Raw genomic sequence first — 13395 nt, 5'->3', positions numbered from 1 at the left:
TGGGTTCTCTAGGGACCAGAACTTCACCCTTCCTTCCTGCCCACACACATGCAGGCACACATGGAAGGAAGCTACTTGTCTCTTGTCTTTACTGGGATATGTGTTCACATGTGTGCACGTGAGCTATCTCTGTGATGGCATTCTTACACACCCTGAGTTTTTACACGGACAGGTTGCCTGGCAAGTCATCTGCCTCCCTGCAGGATACCTGACAAGCTAGAAACCCAGGGAAGGGAAGAGGAGCCAGTCTCTTGTGAGTGATGAATGTGTGTGTTCCTGCCACGATCCACGCTGTGCTCCCTCTCCACAGCCTTGGCCCCTGTTGTCGAGTGAGCAGCTGGGAAAGTGGGGAAACAGACCTTCACATGGAGGCCATGTGTTACAAGAGTCGTGCAGCCAGACACAGTGGTGCAAGCTTGAAATCCCAACCCGAGAAATTTAGTAAGGCCCCCCCATTTCCAAAATTATTAAAAGCTGGGGGATTTAGCTTAGCAATTCCAGGCCTGACTTAGAGTCTCCCAGTGAGGGGCCGAAGTTGTGGCTAAGTTGCAGATTGATTACCCAGAATTCACACCAATGAGAAGCTGGGGATATGACTTAATAATGGTAGAGCATTTGCCTAGAAACCACTAGTGAGGATCTGGGGGCGTCCGTAAAATGCATACCCAGCATTCTTAAGGCTTTGAGTTGCATCCCTAGCTCCTTTGAAAACAAAGCAGATAGGACATTAGCATTACCTACAGTGGGTGATTGGAATTCAAGTGGAATATGAGGGTGTTTTTTCTGAGGGGATGAGAGTAAAGAAAACAAGTGTATTTAATTCACAGTTTTGGAGACTGGAAGCTCAAACAGCACGGCAGACTCTAGTGAGGGATCCTCGCTGCATTGCATTGTCAGGGGAGTGTGTGTGTGTGTGTGTGTGTGTGTGTGTGTGTGTGTGTGTGTGTACACGACTTTTTGGCTAATCTTGGCTGTCAAGTCACGGCACTTAGGAAAAAAGCTCTCAGCTGAGGAATTACCTCCATCAGATTAGCCTGTGGGCAAGTCTGTGCATTTTCTTGATTGCCAATTGATGTGGGAGGGCCCAGCCCACTGTGGGCGGCGCCACCCTTAGGCAGATGGACCTGAACTGTGTAGAACAGGGCAGCTGGGCAAGCCTGTAAGAAGCCTTCCTCCATGGTTTCTACTTCCTGCCTCCAGCTTCTCCCTTGGCTTCCCATGATGACAGACTGTAAGCTGTCAGCCAAAATACATCCTTTCCTGAGATGCTTTTGGTTAGAGTGCTTTGTTACAGCAGCAGAAAAAGTAGCTAGAACAGATAGTCTCACTACAAAGCCCAGGATGGACTTGACCTCCTGCTCTCCAATGCCAGGATTTCAAATATTCTTCCACCTGTCCAGTGCTGCTTTTCACATGAGCTGGGATGTAGAGATGCCCAAGGCTTGCCAGTCACCTGTCTTCCTGTAACATCCCTGACAGGCTCGAACCCAAGGACGCAAAGAGGAGCCAGTCTCACTCGATGGGAAACCAAAAGCAGACGATGCGTTTCTGAGAAAGAAGAAAGGAGGTTGAGGCCGCCCAGATCACGGACTTATCCAACTGCCACCAGATGCTTACAGAGATAGAGAAGAGAGGGGATTGGCAGCCTGCCTGGGGACAAGGCCTGCCTAGGCCTGTGCACCCCAAGAGAGCAGAAGCAAGAAAGACAAATGTGTAAAATGCTAGACATGGTGGTGCATTCTTGTGCTTCTCATGCCAGAGAGAAAGGTCCCTTAGGGCTCACTGGGCAGCCAGCCTGATCTAATGGGTGATACTCAGGTTCCAGTGAGAATCTCACTCAGAAAGTGTGTGTGTGTGTGTGTGTGTGTGTGTGTGTGTGTGTGTGTGTGTGTTGGTGGTAGACTGGTAAGATGTCTCAGTGGTTAAGAGCGCTGGCTGCTCTTCACGAGGACCTGGGCTCAATTCCCAGCACCCACATGGCAGCTCACAACTGTCTGTAACTCAGTTCTACGGGACCCAGCACCCTCACACAGACTCACGTGCAGGCAAAACAACAATGCATATAGAATAAAAAAAATAAACCCTTAAAAAAAGGTGGGAGTTGGAGAGATGGAGCCGTGATTAAGGACATGTACTGTTCTATCAGGAGACCTGGGTTCATTCCCAGTCCTCCTATCAGGTGGCTAGCTCACAGCTACCTGTAACTCCAGCTTGGGGAACCCACACTTGCCTCTATGGACAGTGTACTTGTGCACAGAAATGCACGCGCATACACACATGTGATTCAAGATACAAAAATATTTTAATTTTTTAAATAAAGTTAAGGCTCCTGAGGTAAGATACCCAAGGTTGCCCTCTGACCCCCACAGGAACATGTGAACACATAACCACACATTCACAAAATAAAGTTTACAGTGCAAAAAATATCTATCTACCTGCACTGGGAAAGAGCTGTCCCTCCATCCTGGGCTTAGCTTTTGCACAGTGGTCACAAAGCAGGGAAGGCAGAGCCTGCTCCCTTAGGGAATCAAGAAAGTCCAGAAGCTGTAACTGTGAGGTCTGTCTCCCACAAAACCCCATGGAGTGAGAGAGAGAGAGAGAGAGAGAGAGAGAGAGAGAGAGAGAGAAGTGCAAAGTGGGTCACCCATGCTTCCCTGGTATTAAAGGCTTTGCTCCAGCCTGACAGGTGACCAGAGACTGGGACACAGTAGGCTCTGGGTGAGGGCATGCCGTGGGAGTTTGGGGTTATTCAAATAGCCCCATCAAACTGGACAACAGAGAGGGTGTGTTTTGCCAAGATGGTGGGGGTGATATATGAGAGTCCCAGGAAGCAGCAAGAAGACAGGCAAAAGTTGCTGAGGGGGTACAGGGCCAATTGGACAAAAGGGCCACCATACAGGCATGAGGATCGGAGTTTAGATCTCCAGCACCACGGAAAGGTCAGGCATCTTGGCATGTGCATGTAATTCCAGCCCTGGGGAAAGGAAGACAAGAGGAACACAGGCTTGCTGGCAGTCAGTCTAGACAGGCCAGCAAACTCGAGATTCAGTAAGAGACCCCGTCTGATAATAAACCAACAGATAATATGAGGGGAGGGGGAAGAGAACTACGGAGGAAGGCTGGAAGACCACTGGAGCTCGGATCCAGCCAGTCCAGCTGAGTAAGTGAACTCCAGGTTCAGTGAGCTACCCTGCCACAAAACCCAAGGTAGATCGTGACAAAGGAAAACGCTTAACTGTAGTTTTCTTCAGGCCTCCCCATGGGCATTGGCACAGGTGCACAGGTGCACCTGTATGTACACACGTGCACCTGTATGTACACACGTGCACCTGTATGTACACGCACACACACACACACACACACACACACACACACACACACACACACACAGCTGTTGAGGCGACCTTGATGGACAAAGTGACACACCATGAAGATGTGAACCAGATTTCCCTTTAGAGTCACAAGTGTCCCAGGTCTGCAGTGTGGTCCACTGACACCAGCACGAGAAACAGGACCATCTTTCCTTTGGATGAAGTCCCACTTCCTGTCCCACCACTCCCTAGCACAGCCACATCTGCCCCCTACTGCCCTGCCCAGGCAATCAAGTCCACTGTAACACCCCAGCGGAGAGCAACTCTATGGCATGGGGAGAGAACCGTCATTGGGCCCGGGCGTGGTCAGGGGAGTAGAAAGGAGGAAGGCCAGCTCTTTTCTCACTGCGTATAAAATCAAAGTGGCCAGAGGGTCCACCAGACAGGATCGGACCAACTCCAGGTGCTTGCAAACACTCAGAAAGGAACAGGGGTGGGGTATCTTGCCTAAAGACACAGGAATGCCCAAGGGGACCCCTGAGAGTCCTCGACTGTGTCTCCACCCCTGTGCTCTACGCCACCATTGCCATCTTAGTAGTGACAAAAATCTCGTCCAGTCGGTTTATCCAAAAGCCCCACCCTCAATATCTGATGAAACCCTCCCACCACCCTCGCCTGCCTGCACAAGCACCATCCCTGGACTGTTTAGCCAGAATCCCCCATTCTTCATGCTTTTGCATCTGCTGACACTGCCCCGCCCCCAGCTCCTTGACCGCATGCGTGCTGTGCTCCTGATTAAGCTGGTTTTATCCTCAGGTCTCTAGCCCTGAAGTTAATGGGATGTTAGCATTTTTACTTTCTGTGTTTGTATGTGTTTTTGGTGTATGAGTGTGTATGCATGTGTGTGTATGTATTTACCTGTGTGTGTTTGAGCGTCTGTGTGTTATGTGCACACTGTGTGCCCACACACTGAGGCCACAAGAGGATGTCAAATGTCCCTTTATCACTCTCTGCCTTATTCCCTTGAGACAGGGTCTTTCAGCAATCCTCCTGTCTCCACTCCCTATAGCGCTGGGCTTAAGGGTACATCCTCACCTTTTTATGTGGGTTCTGATGATTCGAACTCAGGTCCTAAAGCTTGGGTATCAAGTGTTCTTGCCCACTGAGCCACCTCCCTAGTCCTAATATCTCTCTCCCTCTCCGTGTATGTGTGTGTGCATGAGAGAGAGACAGAGAGAGAGAGAGAGAGAGAGAGAGAGAGAGAGAGACAGAGACAGAGACAGAGAAAGAGAGAGACAGAGAGACAGACACAGAGACAGACACAGAGACAGAGGGAGAGGGAGAAAGGGGGGAGACAGAGACAGAGAGACAGACAGAGACAGACACAGAGGAAGAGAGAGATAGAGGAGAGAGTGAGAGATAAAGAGAGAGACAGAAGGAGGGAGAGGGAGGGAGAGAGAGAGAGAGAGAGGGAGAGAGAGAGAGAGAGAGAGAGAGAGAGAGAGAGAGAGAGAGAGACTCTCCTGTAGCTAAGTCTGACATAAACTTGCTCCATATCCTCCTGCCACCATGCCTTGCATGCTGGGATCAAACACACGTGCCATTATACGAGTTTATGAGATACTGGGGAACAAACCCAGGGCTTCTTACATGTTAGATCAGTCCCCTACCAACCGAGCTACATCCTGGCCACTTTTCTTTCTTTTTCCAACTGGCACTACAGGGGGTGGAGAGAAGCTGCTTTTGCAGACGACTCAGGGGTGGTTCCCAGCACCAACAGCTCAGAGTCATCTGTAGCTCCAGTTCCAGGGGATCTGGTGCCCTCTTCCGACTTCTGTTGGCACCAGTTATGCTCCTGGTTCATATACATACATGCTGACAACACACACACACATACAAAGTTAAATAAATAAATCTAAGTGAAGGTTAGACAAACGGGCACTATGGATGTCTGTCAGATCTGGGGACACGGGTCAGTGCTCCCATGCCAGACTTTTTGCTTCCCTGTGCAAGTTTTAAAAACTGAGCTGGTGTGAGCATTCCTTAACTCTCCTCAGTCACTCAAACAGTCTATTCTAGTGAGAGTTTTGGTTTCTTTTAAACCTGTTACCTTATGTGAATGTTTTGTTTTAATCCCAAGTGTGGGATACGGGGCTGCTTCAGGTTGTCCACAGCCCCTAACTGTGATTGTCTCATGCTCTAGTGGGGAGTAATTTTTGCCAGTTGCAAAATCTGGGGACTCTGCCTCTGCAGAAGGTGTAAGTGGGAGAGCTCCAAGAGGGCCTGTGTAGTTGCTGCTCCTCCCTGCTGCTGCCTCCATTGCTGCTGGCCCCTGCTAGTCCCTGCTGGTCTCTGCTGGTCCCTGCTATCCCTGTTGGTCCCTGCTGGGCCCTGCTAGTCCCTGCTGGTCCCTGCTGGCCCCTGCTGGTCCCTGCTGGTCCCTGCTGGCCCCTGCTGGTCCCTGCTATCCCTGGTATCCCTGCTGGCCCCTGCTAGTCCCTGCTAGTCCCTGTTGGTCCCTGCTGGTCCCTCCTGGCCCCTGCTGGCCCCTCCTGGTCCCTGCTGGTCCCTGCTGGTCTCTGGTGGTCCCTGCTGGTCCCTGCTGATCCCTGTTGCTGCTGAATTGCTGGTTTGGTGGACAGCTGAATATTCTGACAACAAGGATTAAACTTGACCCAAAGAACCCAATGTCCCCATCAGCAGGAAGTAGCCTATAGGGGTCTACGCCCCTTTTCCCTCCTTTCTCTCCTACCTAGTGTAGTAGGATTGAAAGGGACTGGGGGGGATAAGAATCGGAAAGAGGTAGAGAATATAGGAGCTGATAAACAAATCATAGCTTCCCTTAATCAGGTAGGCAAACCCCTCAAAATAGATTCCAGAGTCCCCTGAAACTGACCGGATTCACTAAGTCCCCACTGCCAGAGTAAACAGTGAAAGCTGAGAGTTTCTCTCCGAAGGAAGGCCTTAACACATAACAAGCTGCAAAGAAGAGGCGGAAACCATCCCGGCTGCCTGGAAGGGCTTTCGACCCAGTCATCTGGAAAGTCTCTCCAACCTGGTGAGCTGCCTGCAGGCTGTGTGGTGCACTCTGGGTTCCCAGTTTTTGTAAACCATCACCCATCACCCTTACAGCGGTCTGTGAGTCATTTCTGCTCCCGTGTGTAACCCCACCCATATCCCTGTAAGTAACCCCAGTTCATCAGATCGCACTTCAGTGGTGTCATTATTCTGAGCTGTCGTGGGATCCCTATCTGGGGTGAGAGATGTATGTGTTGTCTCGTCCGGAAAAAGTTTTGTCATACATCCTAGTTAGTGCCCAGACAGGGACACAATGGAACTAAAGATGAGTTGGGGAGGATTGAGTACATGGTCCTGCTTATGGGTAGCAAGGGATGCAGTTGAGGCCGTTGCTGAGCAACCTGAGACGGAGGGGGGTGTTGGGAGGAGCATCTTCAGAGGAAATTCCAATAGAGTTGTCCCTTCTTGTATGGTGTGTGTTAGTGTGTCTTTGGGGATGACGTTGGCTGCACGGTTCTAACTATGGGGTAGTGAGGCGTGCAACTAAGGCTGAGCCATCAGGATTACTAGTGTCTGGGGAGAAAGCCAGGGGTGAATGCATCTGAGGCCGAGACAGTGGTCAGGCAGGAACTTGATTGTGTAAAGGGAGAACCGAATCAAGGGAAATGGTGGCGGCATCCTCCACGTTAGCCTCTGCCCTGGCGAGTCAACCGGATACATGAGAAGGCGAGGTAAGGGTGTTGGTTTGCCCCTTCTTAAGGCCAGGGGGCAGAAGGAAAAGTGAGTTCAGGTTAGTACTGTGCTCAAGAGCCCCTGTTGGGTTCCCAGAACTTGAAGCCCAGGGAAGATTTCATGAGCAGGAAGAAACCAGGGCAAAAGCAATAGAATTGCCCCTCAGGTCTGAGTTTTAATAGAAAAAAAAAGGGGTTGGGGATTCAGCTCAGTGGTAGAGGGCTTGCCTAGCAAGCGCAAGGCCCTGGGTTCGGTCCCCAGCTCCGAAAAAAAGAAAGAAAGAAAGAAAGGAAGGAAGGAAGGAAGGAAGGAAGGAAGGAAGAAAGAAAGAAAGAAAGAAAGAAAGAAAGAAAGAAAGAAAGAAAGAAAGAAAGAAAGAAAAGAGCTGGAGAGATGGCTCAACGGTTAAGAGCACCCAACTGCTCTTCCAGAGGTCCTGAGTTCAATTCCCAGCAACCACATGGTGGCTCACAACCATCTGTAAAGAGATCTGATGCCCTCTTCTGGTGTATCTGAAGACAGCTACAGTGTACTTATATATAATAAATGAATAAATAATTAAAAAAAGAAAAATGAAAAAAAAGAAAAAAAGAAAGAAAAAAGAAAAAAAAGGGGAAATTGAATACGACTCAGATTGGGGCGGTAACAGTGGTCCAGGACAAGAAACTGCAATCATTGGTACCTGAGCTCCTGGAACTCGGGGAGACTTTTTCTTTTTCTTTTTTCTTTTTTTCGGAACTGGGGACCGAACCCAGGGCCTTGCACTCGCTAGGCAAGCGCTTTACCGCTGAGCTAAATCCCCAACCCCTTCGGGGAGACTTTTAAATAAGCAATGAGGAGCCCGTCACAGCCTGGCTCCTGGTGGTATGGGACTTGGGAATGGATGGGATCGGTCTGACTGCTGTGGAAGCAGGCACACTGAGCAGCGTGACTTCCCAGTCCACCTAAAGGCTTCGTAACCCAAGATGGCGTCAAGAAAATGGGTCCCTGATGGACTGGCTCATCGGAGCCATTGGGAACACTTGGCTATCTCTGTCTGAGGACCCACAAGTTTCAGAGGTGAGAGGGACAGGAAGGGAGGGGTAGATGCTGTGGAAGGAACCAGGAATAAGAGGGACCGTTTGAATCCCAGTTCACTGGGCCAGATAGACCTGTGTTCACAGAGACGTCAAGGACAAAGCCGATCTAGGCAGGGACCTGGAGGCTGGTACGGAAGCCCGCACAGCAGTTCATAGAAGACATCCGCGACAGATCGATACAAGTGAACACAACTAGCCTGTCCCAGCGATGGGTGATTATCTCCTCAGACTAAGGAGGATATCTCTCCAGCAAAAGGTTATGACAGGGATGAAGATAGTTTGCCCAGCCAGGGCTTCCTCAAAACAGTCCAGCATGGTGAAGAGCTACAGTGGCAATCCAGGGCCACTCCAACCCAGGGAGACAGCAGTACAGCGAGGGAGGGCAGGGTCACACTCGCCTTTGGCCCTGAGTAGGTCCGAGTAGATCACCTGAGGGCCACTGAGTTTATCAGGAAGGCTCTGTGGAAGAGGTCCAGGATATGGAAACACACACGCTCGGAGAGGATGACTGAAGATCCTAAGGAGGTGATTAGGTTAGACCCCTTACCCATCCATTGTGCCCAACCTTGACCTGTGGAGGAAGCAAGTGATACAAACAGACTAAACACCCCTACCGCATTAGACCTGTTAGCTGTGACCCTCTGGGCTCACTTGAAATAGCTGAGAACAGACAATAGACCTTAGACCCTTTCAGAGCGCTCCATCGATAGTGATACCGGATGTTGCCTTGTCCTACCCATCCCCTGGGAAAGGTTCTGTTATATAGATGCCATGATGCTAACCTCTGAGTGTTTGGCAGATTTGGAAAGTCACTGGAGAGGGAACTAGGTACAATGGAGCTTTCCTGTGCCTGACAACCCTACCAGGGCTGGGTTAATTGAGAGGGGTAAGGAGCCAAAGGGCACCCTGCATGGGTGAAAAAGGTCACTCCCACAAGCCATAACATTACTGAACGAAAACCCCAGTGCCAGGGGTGGGCTACCTCCCTGTCAGGTGCTGGCTAGGGATGCCCTTAAGACTCCATAAACCAAAAATACCTTTGCTACTGCTGTTGGCGAGTCCCGGAATTAGACGGTAAAACCCTATTACTCAAGACACTGCTTTGACTGGAAGACAGAGAAATTAAGCTGAGACTGAACTGGAAACTCCCGCCCTGCCGTCTGGCTTTCAGAGTGACAGAGGGGACCGTGAGGGCTGCTGCTGGAGAACGGTCACCAGCGTTCCTACTTGGCTATGGACCCTGGATGCTAAAACACCAACATGCCAAGCAGGATGCGCTGACTTGTGCCATTGTGGCTGGGCTATGGCAGGTAAGGCCAACAGCCTTCCAATTGGATTTAAGCCCCACCCCACAGAGGGAGGGTCATATGCAGTACTGCAAGCCAGGACAAAACCCTGTAGCTGTGGGGATCACAGGTCCCAGTGGGCAAGCAACTTCTATGGTTTTGTTAGATGAATGTGATGCACCTGTCAAACTGACGTCGAAACATGGGAATGTAGCCCACGAGGCACTGTTGCTGCCACCCTCAATTCAACTGCTGGTGTAGCTCCTGAGAACAGGGGACTGTCACCTCAGCATGGTGGTCATTTCTCAGTCATAGGGGGACATGTATAGCTACCCCCTCCAAGGCTCAGGGATTATTTAATCGTTATGAATTTTTAATAGAAATTTAAGCTTATATTTGCTATAACAGACTATATATATGTGTGTGTGTATATACATACATTTTCAGCTCTTAATGTATCATATATATACACACTCTTCCGGTTTTGCTGTGGTAACACTTATGGGGCATTCCTTTCTGAACAGTGCCCATTCCATTTCTTTCAAAAGTCCTGCTTCACAGAGAAGTCCGTCAGATACTCTGGGCCTGTTGGCTGAAGATCGGATGCCCCAACCATATAGAACAGCCTCTGGTCTGTCTAGGCAGCCGGCAGCCTCGTCATTTCGGAAGCTGCTCGCTTTGAACTTCCTGTTCACTCTGGTAAAATTGATCCTTCTGAGGTCTCTGATGAAGTCAAAGACTGGAAAGTTAGAGTCTCACAGTTTTCCTTATTAAAGATTTAGAGATATAAAAGCTTAAGTCGTTTAGGATCAAAGAAAATGTTTTAAGGCCTAAAAAGTTTTTTATTTTAGTTGATAAATGAAAGTTATGATAAGAAAATGCTTTAAGTACAGAATCTGGAACCTACCAAGATAGTATAGATAGTAGAGTGCTTTCTCCAAGGTTGCCAAACACAAGTGGCCTGGACATTGTAAATACAATTCCCACCCGGCAGTTCTCAGAATCGTTCTTATTGTATATAGTTTATTAATGTTAGAGAAAAGTCAATTTTTGGACACAAAGGGAGAAATATAGCGATATTTTGGTTTCTTAAAAAAAAAAAAAAACTAGGGGCTGGGGATTTAGCTCAGTGGTAGAGCGCTTACCTAGGAAGCGCAAGGCCCTGGGTTCGGTCCCCAGCTCCGAAAAAAAGAACCAAAAAAAAAAAAAAAAAACTCAGCTACGTTATATAAATATTTTTTGTTTTAATCCTCGGTGTAGGATACAAGGGAGCTTCAGATTGTCCACAGCCGTGAACTGTGATTGTCTTGTGCTCTGGGAGGGGCGTGATTTTTGCCAGCTGCAGAAAATTTATGTGTAGAAATCTGGGTATTCATGAGAAAGAGTATAAAAACGAAAGGGCTGCTGGTTTCTGCTACTGAGTTTGCATTGCTGGGTTGCTGGTTGGAGAAATCCTGATGAAGGACATTGCACTTGCTCCAAGGAACTCGAGGCCCTGAATCAGTAAGAAGTAGTTTAAAGAGATCTACTCTCCCTTTCTCCTCTAACCTTCTTTCTTTCTTACCAAGAAAGGGGGGGGGATTGGAAGGGTGGTAGGGTGATAGATAATAGAACCAATAAAGTAACCCAAAAAGTACACCAACAATAAACACCTCAAAATAGCTTTAGGAAGTCCCTGAAACTGACTAAATTCACTAGACCCCTTCCCGTCAGAATAAGCAATAAAAGCTAAAAGTTCCCTTTGTGACTACTAGAACAGACCAGTGGAGAAGGCTCGGGAAAGATGAGCTGTGACGACATGAAACCAGACCAGCTGCCTAGAAGGGGTTTAGACCAGAGTCTCTTAGAAAGGTCACCATCCAACCTGTTGAACTCCCTGCAGGCTATGCAGTGTACTCCAGGTCCCGAGCTTTGTGAGCTGTCACCCATGCTGAGGTGGGTTTTAGTAATGTAGCTACCTTTGAGTCATTTCTGCTCCTGTAAGTGACCCCTCATCCATACTCCTGTAAGTCACCTCATTGGTGCACAAGGTTGGACTTCAGTGGTATCTGTACTTTTGTCTGTTTTGGGATCCCTTACCTAGGATGAATAGATTTATGTGCTGTATCTCCCCAGGAAGAGTTTTGTCACACAAAAACAGGGCACACAGGTGGCTTTTGAAGGACAGATCGCTCATGTCTGTATCTGGAGGACTCCAGCAGGCTTGGAGTCAGCCCAAAGCTACTGTATGTGAACCAAGTTATCCCTGGACATTCAGAACCTCAGGTGTCCTGAAATGACCCGCTCCTTCCTGTGCTGACCGTGTCCCCCTCTCCCTTGGTGAGCGGCAGGAAAGCAGATACAAAGAACAAACTTCCAGGACAGAGGAGAGAGGGGGGAGAAGCCATGGCAGGTGATGTTAAGATTCTGCCCTGTGTATTTACAGGTTGTTATTAATGTTCTCAAGGGATGGATGGTACTGGGCTTTGTATGTTTAAGTGGGCAATTATATCTTATCAATTGGGTCAAAGATTACTGTGTTGTGTGTTCTTTTATGTGGGGATTTGAGTGTAGGAAAGTGTGTGGCTGAGATGTGTTTCTGCCAAGATATCTAGCAGATACTTTGGGCACCGAGGTGCGGACCCAGCGGGGTAAAAGACTACTACTCTTTTATTTTTATATTTGTATAACAACAGATGGCGCCCAACGTGGGGCACGAACCCACAACCTTGAGATTAAGAGTCTCATGCTCTACCGACAACAACAGATGGCGAGCCAAGGTGATGGGCAAGAATCCACTAGTAATCCTGAGAGTAGAGAGAAAGTTTTTATTTTCTAAGAGGAGGCCGGCACCATGTTAAGTCATGTGATATCTTAAGTGCGGGAATTCAAACAAAGAAATGGGGAAGCCACTTGGGCAGACAGGCTGTAGGTCCCCTGCTGTGTGAGAAGTAATGGCAGATCAGAGAGTTAGAGATTAAAAGCTGCTTTTTAAAGAAAGTTGTTTAGAAAGTCTTTCAGGATATTCTTATTCTTTTTAACATGGGCTCCACAGGAATTTTGGGTTGAAATCCTAGTTAGGCAAGCTACTTCTTAATTACAGGTATTATTAAAAGGTGATTGAGTTTGTTTTTAGAAAGAAGAGAGTAATCAGGTGGGGATTTTCATCCACGGTTCAGAACTTAGGGAAAAATTAGTCACTACCTCCAAGTAGAGAGTTGTGATGAAATGTCTGTAACACCAGGGAGAGTGAATGCAGACATATATTATAGAAGTTATTAAGGTTAAAGAAAAATCTGTGGCTCCGGGTAGAGAGCTTAACAGATGGATATATTTTGGGCTAAAGTCCTGAGTTTTAAGTTGTTTGTTGGTTTTAGAATTGATAGAATGTGTTTAAGTTTGTTTTAAGGAGAGTAAAGAGATTACCCGAATCACGTGGTGATTTTCATCTATGTTTCGGAACTTAGATAGGGAAAAATTGGTCACTAACTCCAAGTAGAGAGTTGTGATAAATGTCTGTAACACTGGGGAGAGTGAATGCAGGCATATATTATAGAAGTTATTAAGGTTAAATAAAAATCTGTGGCTCCGGGTAGAGAGTTTGACAGATTGAGATTTTGGGCTAAAGTCCTGGTTTGATGTGTTGCTTGTTGATACTGTAATTGATAAAAGGTATTTGGTTTGTTTTATGAATTACCCCGCTAAAGGCCATATGGCTTGTTGATGCCGGCTATCGAGGGTTTGTGGTTACTTTTGATATTTACCACAACAGGAAGCTCGAAGTCTCTTAACATGGGCTCCACGGGAATTTTGGGTTAATTTCCTGATATCACAGAGTGCAAAAGCCTATCAGGATCATTGTTTAGCTTACTTCCTTTTTAAAAAAATTGTTTAGTCTTCATGATGGGTGTGACATTGAGTTTTAGGGTTATATTATTACTCTGGGAGAGAGTGCAAGATACAAGCTTTTCTGGTTTCAGACTAAGGAAC

Source organism: Rattus norvegicus, chromosome 12 (genome assembly GCF_021556685.1).
Source record: "Rattus norvegicus strain SHRSP/BbbUtx chromosome 12, alternate assembly SHRSP_T2T, whole genome shotgun sequence".
In the NCBI taxonomy this organism is placed as follows: Eukaryota; Metazoa; Chordata; class Mammalia; order Rodentia; family Muridae; genus Rattus; species Rattus norvegicus.
The sequence above is the reverse complement of the archived record's forward strand: the minus strand, read 5'-3'. Positions refer to the sequence as shown.